Raw genomic sequence first — 12,805 nt, 5'->3', positions numbered from 1 at the left:
AGCTTCTGAAGACTGTGCAGAGGTAGTCTCATTATATCTAGCAGATGGAGATAGGCACATTGAAAACACACACAGAACAGTGGTTTTATTATTACATGTTTCACTTTGTGCCCAATATTAACCATGGAAGGAAACATATCACTTGCCAAACTCTTTGAGGTCAGTGAAATCTTGGTGGTTAAGGAGGTGAGATAAATAAAACTATACATGTTTCCTGAATATTATCTTTTCATTGTCACTATAAAGTTAGCTTAGACATATTAGATTTATTTTCTAACACCAAAAAAAGGGGAGGCACTTCAAAAAATACCACTGGTATGGACACTGTTTCAGAAAGAGAGAAAATGGTCATTTTTATTCTATTCATTTTTCTAGATCTTATAACTATAATTATTTGCTGCTTAAACTTGTTTCTGATATCTTCGTAATGTTCCTCAGTTTATTAATTTATATTTTCTCCTTATTGGAATGGTCACAATTTTAACCATTTTCAATTTTTTCTGGATTTTTAGTGATAAATGAAGAATTGGACTTGCTTGAAATTTCAAGTTGGAGCCCAGTAAGATCTAAGGAACCTAGTACTCAATTTTATCACACTTAGTGTTTTTAAGCATGGTATTCAATAAGACTTAAATGTGGCAAAGAATAATAATAGAAATAAGTAGGGCAATGGTTTCACAGTTGATAAATACAAGAATGGTCAAAAATGTGAAGTGTAACTATAAGCAATAAACATTTGTCTGACAGCATTCCAGATATTTCTATCAATAGATAGTAAGACAAGAGTGCTCTGAGTGGTGCAGTTGGTTGAACGCCAGACTCTTGGTTTCTGTTCAGGTCATAATTTCAGGGTCATGAGATTGAGCCCTAAGATAGGCTCCATACTCATCACAGTGTGCTTGAGAGTCTGTCTCCCTCTGCCCCTCCCCAGCAGTCTCTCTCTGTAGAAAAATAAATAAATAAATCTTTAAAAAAAAAAAAAAAAGGACAGTAAGACTGCAGACATATGGGTGGATAGATGAAACATTTGCTGCCATTTTGGGTATTTTTAGTTAAATGCTTTAACTTTTACAGGATAGAAGAGGAAATCACTGACTTGAAATGAAAAAGGAAATATCGTAGAACTTAAGGTCACAAAGTTTTCACCAATTACTAGTTGCTTAAAAATAATGCCTCTGAAGCTAATGGAAGCTAAGGAATCCTGAAATACCTCAAAGATTGGAGTCCTTGTACTTTGCCTTTTAACCAAGCATGCTCAACATTTCCAACATTTTTAATATTTTTAATATTAACTTCCACAAAAGAACACAAAACTCGTGTGTTGATACTTTGACTACCCCCCTCCAAAACTATAATTTTATACATGTATTATTTTTAAAACATTTAAGGTGCTTTAAGCATAACTTCTACAGTTCTAAGGCTTTCCTTGGTCATTTCATTTTTTTTTAAGATTTTATTTATTCATTTATTTATGAGAGGCACAGAGAGAGAGGCAGAGACATAGGCAGAGGGAGAAGCAGGCTCCTCACGGGAAGCCCCACGTGGGACTCGATCCCAGGACCCCGGGATCATGACCTGAGGCAAAGGCAGATGTTCAACCACTGAGGCGCTCAGGTGCCCCTCCTTGATCATTTAAATAATTCATTTCCATTCACTATTTCTTCCATTTCAGCCTTCATAATTTTGATATTCGTGAATCTGTCATACACAAAATTGCTCCAAAAGTACTTCTCTTCCCTTTTCCTTCCCACTAGCAATATAAAGTGATTTCCTCCATTACAGATCAGCTTTCTTTCCTTGTTTTTTTTTTTTTTTTTTTTTTTTTTTTTTGGTTTGGTTTGGTTTGTTTTTTAAGCCAACCTTTTTTCTTCCAGTGATTTCTCAGGGTCAATACTATAGATTAGAAAGACTGTTGTAAGCATTTGTAGCTATCTGAATATTTGTGGCAAATTGTTAGAATTCTTTCTTCTCTGTGTCACATATGAATTGCATGCACAACAAAAGCACAAATCATTACTATTTATTTGTTGCTCTTATAAAATGCATTCCACAGGGTGGGGGGAGAAAATCTAAATTGAGACGATTTAAAAGAGAGTTCACTTCCCAGGCAACATACCAAGAAGATTATTTCCCTGTAGCATAAAAATGACTGATGGCCTTACAGAAATATATGATCTAAACTATTTTCATCTTTGCAAGGTCCATATTAATATGATTAGTAAACATTTGGAATTTAATATTATGCTTGATAAACTAAAGCACCATAAAAATAAAACACATAGCTGATCTTCATTTTAGAAATGAATAAAAGTAATAAAATAATGAAATATAGAAGCATCTAGATGACATATTTTTGCATAGTTTGGAATAATTTTATTTTAGAGCAATACTTTTGCAGGAAGAATTTCATCCTCACTGAAGTGACACCTCTGTTGATAATTATTATGCCTCTCAGTTATAATTTTAGTAACATTGATAATAAGAAAGAATAGTAATGTATATTTCTATTGTTTCTATCTTCCAGAAGCACACAGACTTTTAATAATTGTGCTTTTACCCAGTGTGATGTTTTCATCTTTGCAGGAACCACACAAGGCAGGGAAGTGGTAGAAGTTAAAATCAAAATGAGCACAGTTTAAAAATTTTTAAAGACTAAATAAGAAGGTCTAGAATCATTTGTGATATAATCTAAGATTTACTTTTAGTTGGAGAGGTGGAAGCCTAGGGAAGAGGCAAGGTAGAAATGAAATCCTTAGAAAAAGGGAAGATTATACATACAACATGCACATCTGAGAACATTTTTAGGTTTTCTTCTAGAATTAAAAAAATATATAATTTATATAACTTTCTAGCATTCATTATATTAAACTTCTCCAATATAATATCAATAACAAATCAAGTAAATCACTATGCATTTTACATGTTTAACTATCAAAGAGTCTTAGACATAGAGACACCATTATAATAGCGTTACTCTTAGAAAATTTCTTACCTGCTCATTCTTGGAAAATTTTAATTATATTTGATGCTCTCAAAATTTTTGGAAGTCTACATTTCTGTTATTATTCCTATGAATGTCTTTTTCTGAAAATTTCCTTTGTGAAAAATTATGCTATTTTACCTAGCTATTTTACCTACCATTTGTTTTATTAAATACTTACCACTTATTGTACACTCATGAAATGAAAAAGCCATCATGTACATCTCAGAAATAATTTGTGGCTAAATATCAATCCATATCAGATAAATTTATGAAAACTGTTTTTGAAATTCTGATTGTGATTATCTTTCTTTGGTTTGAAAATCTGAAAGTTTTTATTCTGGATGTTTTTAAAACAATATGGCTTTCTGCCTTTTAAAATAAAATAATATAATATAACGATACATTTGTGGTTCACAGGTTAAACCAGTGTAAAATATAATCTTGTTTAAGGAAATGTTGTGCTGGCTAGCTGAATCTAAATATTAAAACCTTTGAATTTCTCATATGGCCAAAACTTGCCTCCCTATATGTAAGTCACTGGGCTAAAGCCCCTTTCTACTTTGGCTGGATATTAGGAGGAAATAAGTTATCAAGGTAAAGAACTCTACTTCCCATGTGAAGGCCCTGAGTCAAAGCCACATGGAGAGCTAGCCCTGCTCTGTAGGACAGCAGTGTTGAGACTCTGGTGAAGCCACTGTCTTTCAAGGGCTGGTGTGTTGCCGTAGAGCACACCACCCTCCCTCCAAGAAAGTTTAAGAGCCATCAAGAATCCTTATTATTTTCCCCATAAAAATAAGCCAAATAACGAACAATGGAAGCCCAGTATAGCCAAGACCCATGGAGGTGTCACTAATATTTGTGACTAAGAAAAAAACAATCCAATCTATGAGACTTCTATGGTGGGATTTTGTGTGAGGATTACTAGACGTAGTAATTAGTGCCATTTCTATCATTTCATTTTCCTCTGACTTCCTTTAAAATGCCTAGTATTTTAAAAATAGTGGTGACTAGATTGGACCATGAGGTGAATGTTTATAAATTTAACTCCTCTGAAAAACCATTCTGTAATCAAGATTATATATGGGTCCGGGGATCCCTGGGTGGTGCAGCGGTTTGGCGCCTGCCTTTGGCCCAGGGCGCGATCCTGGAGACCCAGGATCGAATCCCACATCGGGCTCCCAGTGCATGGAGTCTGCTTCTCCCTCTGCCTGTGTCTCTGCCTCTCTCTCTCTCTCTGTGACTATCATAAAAAAAAAAAAAAAAAAGGATTATATATGGGTTTTAGCAGTACAACAATCAACATTGAGTGTTTTGACTGCATAGCAGTACTTCCTGTGAAACGTAAAATGTGTGAAATGCAAATGCATCCGAAAAACTTCAAAAGCACTTTTATGAACCAGTGCATTTGTATGTTCCGACAACAAAGTTAGTCTTGATATTACAATTATAAGCAGTTTGATATTACTTGCTGCAAATATAAACTTACATTTCATCTCTGACCATCAAATATTGACTTAAATAAAAGGCCTCTAAGTATTCACCTGTTGAGAAAGATCTTGAGGATGTTTTTTCTTATTTCATAGCATTTTACTTTTCTCATCCAAACACTCCTGCTTTTGCTACATTTTAACCTATAGCAAGCTAATCTGACAGGTAGAAAAATCTGCTGTGGCTCATGGGGTTTCGGTCTCTATCCCCCATTTTTCCATAGAACTTTATAAAACACTGTGGCTTTCATTTCTCATAGTCTAGCCATTTGCTCCAATGCCTGATTTGACATCCCTGGCCCAGTTCCTGGAGGTCTAGCTTTCTTTGTTTTCTCTTCTTCATTGTCTGATGAATCCTAGAAGCTGGCTCAATATGTAGTTAACGTTGGCTCCCAAACATATTTGAAGAATCGGTACATTAATTAGTCTAGCAAGATCCTGGAATATAGAACTCAGACTCAAGGCACGTTCACAGCACCACTGACAAGCAAAGAAACTTATTTAATTAGTTAATGAAGTATGGGGCACAGGCCTAGTTTATGTACTGCCAGTGATTTTATTCAGCAATAACTACAAAAATCATTTTATTTCTTTTTTTTCAAAAATCATTTTCTATGTAATTTTTCTGAGATTCTATGAAATATAAATCTCTAAAATACTAGAACAGGTGTAAAGATGCAGCACTCAGAAGAACATTTGCTAGAGTTGCAGACTAGTAAACATGCCTACTCATAATTAATGCATCCATTTTACATTTTATCTCAGTGACCTCTCCAAAACCCACACCTCCAATTTTTGTTTTGCCTCTTTATGAGAATCTTCTAAAGGGAGGGGTCAGATCTTATTTTTGCACTTTTTCTGTTAAAGTAATAAAGTTATATCTTAGTAATGACATTTCATTTTCCCTAGGGTGAATAATTGAAAATGGTAAAAGCATGTATGATCAGGAAACAGGTGCATTTCTTACAGTGTTTTGCACTATTCCTACCATCTGTCCGAGTTTTTGAGTTCAAACTGACAAGAATTAAATATGCTTTATTTCTTGTGAAGAATGAAGTTCTCCTGACAATCACCTCCAACCAGAGGAGGAAACACGCTATAAGAACAAAAATCAGGATTTTACTCTTGCTTCCCTGGAAATCTTGTCTCCCCAGGGCAAAAACATATTTCTGAGGAAACATTAAGAAAAATGATGTTTTACTTGATGCCATGAACTCAAAGTAGATGTATGTTGATCTTCAGTATTTGTTTACACATACTGTCCTTAAATATAATCAGAAATATAAAGTCTCTCTATTCTAAAATATTTCAGTGTGCCAAGAAGAAATTTATGCAGATTTATTGCTGTGAGAAGAAAATTGAATGTTCTTAAGAGATTGTTATTTTGATTTGGAATCTGACTTTTCCTATCTGTGAAATGGGTAAAATGTTTGTGACTTCTTGAGAAAATAAATATCAATTGAATGTGGATTATAGATTAAAGATGCCTAGAACAGCTCTTCAAAATGAGAAACTGCCCCACAAATATTAATCTCATTATTCTAGCCTTCTTCATTTTTAATTTAATTCACTTTCATTTTTAATTTCTATCTCATTTTTAACTTTTTGTTTTTTCTTCTATTCTTTGGGAAATTGAAAAAAAAAAGTTGAGATGGTGCTTAATTGTAAATCTGAAAGATGGAGAAAAGAACCCCTATCAATGTTGAGCTGCCAGGAGAGGAGGTGGTCAGTTAGGACAATGAGCCAAAGTGACCGTAACAATTAAGCCTTTCTTCACTTACTGTGATAGTGTAATTGAGAGGCAAAAATAGGCACCAGCTCCCTTGTGTTTCAGTTTCCTTATGGAACCACACTGGTCTATGGTCAGGTGACATGCAGTGTAGGAGTAAGAAATTCTCTCACTGCCCAGATGCACTAAACAAAGCCTCTTGTTTTGTTTTTTGTAGACCCAGGGCAAGAGTTGGGGGAAGGAGAAGCAGGAAAATGGGATATGAGTGGGAAAGGAGTCAGAGTGGATTGCAGAGGGTGGGTACTAAGTCCTTAACTGGGTCCAGAAGATGTTAATACACTGGCTGTGCCCCAGTTTGGTGTGAGGAGAGCCACTTTTGGTGATGAGATCTACTAAGCAAAACCTTGTCATTGCCTATGGTGATGCCTGAACAATCACACAAGGGATTTTTGCCTGAAGTCAGACTCCTTAGTTACTTTTGCAAATGCAAAATTGGAAAACATCTCACTCATATTAGAGAGAAAATTATATACTAGAGAAAAGATCCTTGCAATCCTAAATCATAAAGTAGACATAAATGACCTCAGGAAAAAATTAACATGTCCAGTATTGGGGCAATAGCTAAATAAATTGTGGTATATCTGCATGATGATATATTAAGTAGCAGCAATAAATGATGTTTTCAAGAAACATTTAGTGGTTTGAGAAAATATTTACAGTATAACAGGAAGTAAAGAATGTAGAGTACCATGTTTGATATAGAGGGAGATACTCCAATTTGTCAAAAATTACCTGTGTGCATATGTGTGCATGTGTGTATGAATGTGTATGTAACTTTGCAGAAGCATATCTGATGTTAAGAATAGTTATTTCTAGACAACTTGATTATGAAAAGAAAAACATCTCTAACTTTATGAGATCGGACAAATTCTCAATAGTGAGTATGTATGACATTTATAATGATTATATAGACAAGGAAAAATATCTTAAAGATGGGGTGTCTGAGCAAAAGGAAATGTTGCTGTGAGGAGCCTTCCTTGAGTGCACTGGTCACTCACTACCCTCAGCACAGGTGACAGTGTGGATGAAAGGAAAACTCATTGGAACCTGCATCCCTGTGAAACTTAAATTTGCTTCTTTGTTAGGCTTTTAGCTTGCCCTTTCTCTTTGTGATAATATTATACATACAAATAATATGTTAGTAAGTCTAATATTAACTAATTGATACCAAATGAGCAGTGATGTATGTTGGAACGGGGAGGGGAAACCTTTGAGTTAAGAAGTGAGATTGCAACCATTAGTGATGAGCCAAGCATTTCTTTACTCTCTGCTCATTTTCTCCTAGGCTGTTCCATTGTCTTCATTCTTTGTCACATGTGCCCAGCTGAGTAGCCTCCTGCTTCTCTGGTGCACACCTAAGAGACTTGCCCACACTGTCTCCCCGCAAATGTCACCTCTGTCATTTCAGTTGTAATACATGCTATTGACAAGGGGATTGGAGCACATCACTGCACTTTTTCTATTTTACATCATCTTGACAACTTAAAACCTCCCCAAACAGCACAATCCTTTCAGAATTCTACGTTATTTTTTTATTTTATAGAGATTTGTTTTAGAGGATTAAGGATGCTTCACCTTGGCCTCACCTCTTCCTAATCACTGGTCTTGATCCTGACATTCAAACTTTATTCTCCTCAAGAAATTCAAAGGCTGAATTACTGCCATTTAACAAAGCAAGAGGAGCATATCTTGAAATAATGGAGGAGGACAAAGCAGATTTTTCCTGAAATATGGATGTAGAACTGATGCCATTAATTCTTGTATTTCTTTCCAGAATGATTCTTTGTTTACAGGGCTATTTCCTTCCTACTCAAAATAATCCAAAGCAGAAGCAGATAAGTTTAAGTTGGAAAGCTCAACCTATAATAACTGAGCAGGTTAATCAAGAGAACACTTTTATAACAAGATCAATATAAATTTTTAACAAATTCTATGTGTAATGAATATAGACAACCAGGTAATCATTGACAAAGGCCAGGTTCTGGATACTTTCTTTTCTTATTTTTTTTAAATGCCCTTAACCTTACTAGCTACTGTTTTTCATCCTGATCAAGACACAATAATGGAACTTTTAATATTTTAATAGCTTTGATTACATATCACATTTCACTCAGCCAGAGGAAGAAACTAGTGTTCACCTCCAAGGCATTTTAAAGGAGCAGTCCATCTCATTGATATAAAGATGAAATGGAGTCCCAGACTATGAAGACAGGTGAGCTATAATATTTTCAGTAAAAGAAATAAAGAACTTATAGACAGACATTAAGTAAGCAACCTGTATTCTTTGGTTTCTCCCTTTGATTTATCTCAAGCTCTGTTATTGCCTGTGGACTCTGGTAGGTCATATTCGGAGCAACCTTCTACTATGGTTGAGGCATCCTTGCTTTTGGAAAGTCACACAAGACCAAGCAAGGATGGAGACCGACAGAGATAAGAATCTCCCTGCCCATGGTCCTGACTCCACTCTAAACCAAGAGGGAAGAATACTTCTTAGATCCTTTGGTGTGTGACCATGCCAGTTTTCTTTCTTTCTTCTTTTTTTTTTTTTTTTTTTTTAAGATTTTATTTATTTACTCATGAGAGACACAGATAGAGAGGCAGAGACATAGACAGAGGGAGAAGCAGGTTTCCCACGGGGAGCCCAATGCAGGACTCAATCCCAGTACCCCAGGATCATGACCTGAGCTGAAGACAGTCAACCACTAACCCTTCCAGGTGACCCCCAAGCCAGTTTTCTTAAAGAGACGATGAGCTAGAATTTAGAAGGCAAAAGCCACATATATATTGATCAGTTTCTTACCTTTCCAAATTATTTTAGCTGAAAGATGAATGATTGTGATTGCAGGAAATTCCCTGTTTCTCATCTTATTTTTGTTTGTTTGTTTGTTTGTTTCTCATCTTAAAGTAATGTATCAAAAGTTTTGTTATTACCAATGAGAGTCAGGCTTTTGCTTTTTCAAAATAAGATTGCTCCCTTTTAATCCTTTTTTTTTTTTTTTTGGTGTTTTATATCAGAGATTAGGTTTGAACCTTATCAAGTACTTTTTCTGTGCCGATTGAAACGATCATGCCTTTCTTCTCCTTTAGCCCAGTAATATGATGATTTACATAGCTGGATTTTCTGCTTCCCATGGATAAAACCGACACAATGGTGTAATATGCGCTTTGTGTCTTATTGGGCACTTTTAGAGCTGATTAATGAAAGTAGTTACTGGGCAAATTTGTTCTGTTCCTGACTTTACACAGCAAAGATTCCAAGTAAATCTTAATTTTCTACTCTTACCCATATTGGTCATTCCTTATTATTTCTGTCCTTCCTGTTTCTTTTCATTTACTTTGTTGTTTTTCTCATAGCTTCTTAAATTACACAAATATTTTTCTCAAAGCCTTAGCTATACACCATATTTGTTAGTTTAAGTTACTTCATTTATTCATCATTTCACTAAGTACCTCTCCTTCAGTCAAGAATTATTTAAGAGAATTTTTCCGATGTGTGAAATTTTGCAGCTATAATATATTTGCTTTTATGTTCATTGATTTCTAAGACTACTGCTTATAGTAATATATGTGTGTGTGTAGACTATATGTGGTATATTTTGTGACCCTAAGCAGATTCAGCTTTTGAAAATGTTCCATCTTGCTTTTGTACCTGTGTAAGGTATGAAACTGCATAAGTTTACTCAATTTTTATATTTTTGATATATTTACTTCCAAGTTCTGATAGTATTAAAATCTCTTAATTCTAACAGATATTGGTTTATTTATTATTTTTATTGCTAAATTCACATACATTCAGATTTTTTGATAATCTCTTTTCTGTTATTCCTTTAATTAGTATAGCACTCCCCTTATAACCTCTTTTTATGTTTATTACCTAAAATTATATTTTTACTAATATTAAAATTGCTATCTTGGCTGACCTGTGTATGGTTTATACAATCAAAGAGGCTTTATCTTCTTATTTTGTAGTCTAGCCCTTTTACATTTATTATAATTTACTGTCACATTAGGGCTTGCTTCTACTGTTGCATATCAGGTTTTCTCTATAGCATACATATTTCAGACTCTCTAGTTACTATATGTTCATACTTCTTCCCAAACTGCATTAAATAATTCAAATTTTCTTTCTCTGATCTGAAAGTTTGTTCATTTGATTTTTTTCTTGGTGACTCACACACATGTATGGTTTTATGTATACTTATGTATATTTCTTCCCATCTTTTTCTTAAGGAAGTCAGTATCCATGTCATTCTTTCTCTGTTCTCTATCTGCTAACCCTCCAACCGTATCCCTCTTTTTTTGCTCTTTTCTTGATTTGGGGACGGTTTATTTAGACCACTATAAAGCATTGGTGACCTACTTATTTAATGTTATCTCCTAATCTTGTTTCTTCCTAAATCCATTTCTATTTGTTTGAACACTTCCTCCAAGAGTGTTTAAAAAAAAAATTGCATAGTAAATTTTGTGAACCCTCATCTACCTGAGAAATAATATTTTGGCCCTCACATTTTAATTATAGGTTTACTGGATAAAAATATGTGTTCAAATTTTTCTTTCATCAACACATAAATATTATTCCATTACCATCTGGCAGTGTAGCCTTTGAGAAATCTGATTTTAATCTGATACTTGTACTTTTTGTTGGTTATCTGCATTTTTTTCTCTAGACGATTTTAAAATGCCCTCTATATTAGATTATCTCAATTATTATAACAATATACACAAGTGTGGGCTTTTGCCTTTCTGTTTAATACCATGTATGCATTTTTTTTTTATCTTTCAAATGGAAGACTTAAATTACTATTTCCAATATTTCTTCCTATGTTTTTCTTTCCTTCTGGTATATGTATGCTATGGTTAATGATACTGCTGTTTTTATAATCCTTATCTCTAGACTTATCCCTTATTTTGCCATTCTTTCGATCTCTTTTCTTTTTTTTTCATTCTTCCAATCTTTACTTGTACCTTTAAAGTATTACTTGATCTTATCCCCCAGTTACTAATTTTTTTCTTATTCTGGTTTAATTTTTTGTGACATATTTTATATTCTTCATACCGGTATCTCCAAATGGTTCTTCTTATTATACAGCTTATGTGTCTGCTACCCAATTTTGTGCCTTATCTGTAAGAATATATATTCTGTGCTTTATAAGTTTCAATTTTTGAATGGATCATTATTACTTTATTTTTTCTTTTAAAGATTTATTTTATTTATTTATTTATTTATTTATTTATTTATTTATTTATTTATTTTGGAGGGGAGGAGCAGAGGCAGAAGAAAAATAAATTCATGCAGACTCTACACTGAGTGTGTAGCCAAGTTGGGGGCTCGATCTCATGCCCCTAAGATTACTACCTGAGCTGAAACCAAGAGTCAGTCGCTTAACTGACTGTGCTACCCAAGCACCACCACTCCTTTTCTTTTGTTAAATTGTTTGTTCTCTTACTTCTTCCCTAGATCTTGAGATCCCAAATGTCTTGTCATTTTCCCCCATAATTTCTTATTCTCTCTTGGCTTTATTATAAACCTAGAAAAAGGGTGGAAGTTACAGTCCTACACTCTACCTGTCAAAGTGAGTTTAAAAACATCTTTGGGACAAGAATTCAGATCCAAGAACTTCTGGTATTCCCATTGGGTCTCAACTCCACTTCTGACAGTGACCGTGCCCGTCAGAGAAAAACAGTACCTGCACTCCTATTTTCCAAGTTCTCCTTCCCAAGGGTGACATTATATTGCTCCTGCGGTTGGACTTGGGGGAGGCAAGACTGCTCAAAACTGACCACCTATTCTCTCTCCCTAGCCGGACTGCATTTGTGTATGCTGTCACCTCCTCTTTGTGTTCACTTGATGTTTTCCTGCCACACAAGCCCCCAAAAAGCAAAGATCCACCTAGCTCGTCTGCAGAGAGAGTCGAGCACACCAGAAAGCTCTTCCACAGCCTAGTCTTTCATCTTGCTCCTGGCCCTGCTCCATCTTGGATCCCCATTTTCTTCCTTCATAAGGACCCTACCAACTTCCAGTTCCCCTAAGGTCTTTTGCGATTTTGTCTTCAAGTCTGCGTTCCCTCAACCTCCTTCTTACTTCTGTCATATACTTAAGGTTAGATTCATGAGCAGCTTAAACAAAACCTTGATCTTGTTTCCTATTTTATTTAAAAGTCAAGAAATGGTGTCTCTCATATACAGTGATAATATTTGGTAATGTGCCATGTTCATTCCCTAGCAAGCTGGACATACATTAATGCAGACCAGAGCCTTGAAATCAAAGTGATTCGCTTTTATATGAGGCACAGATTTATATCTCAAGTTGAATGATTCTGTGGTATCATTCAATATTTTCATTTTCTCCCTCTTTACATTCTGGATGTTTTATAATTTGGAAGCTATTCAGGTGAAACTTCAGAGCTGTGTTGAATTGCTGTTGGTAATTTATTGATAATAGCTCAGTGATTGTGCCTGGCAGCAGAGGGGAGTATGCTAAGATACTCTGACATTCTAAAAATAACTAATATTTGTTTAGCATTTTGCAAAGTATTATGTTAGTGA

The sequence above is a fragment of the Canis lupus genome, chromosome 17, assembly GCF_011100685.1.
Source record: "Canis lupus familiaris isolate Mischka breed German Shepherd chromosome 17, alternate assembly UU_Cfam_GSD_1.0, whole genome shotgun sequence".
Classification (NCBI taxonomy): domain Eukaryota; kingdom Metazoa; phylum Chordata; class Mammalia; order Carnivora; family Canidae; genus Canis; species Canis lupus.
Note: the sequence above shows the minus strand (reverse complement) of the source record.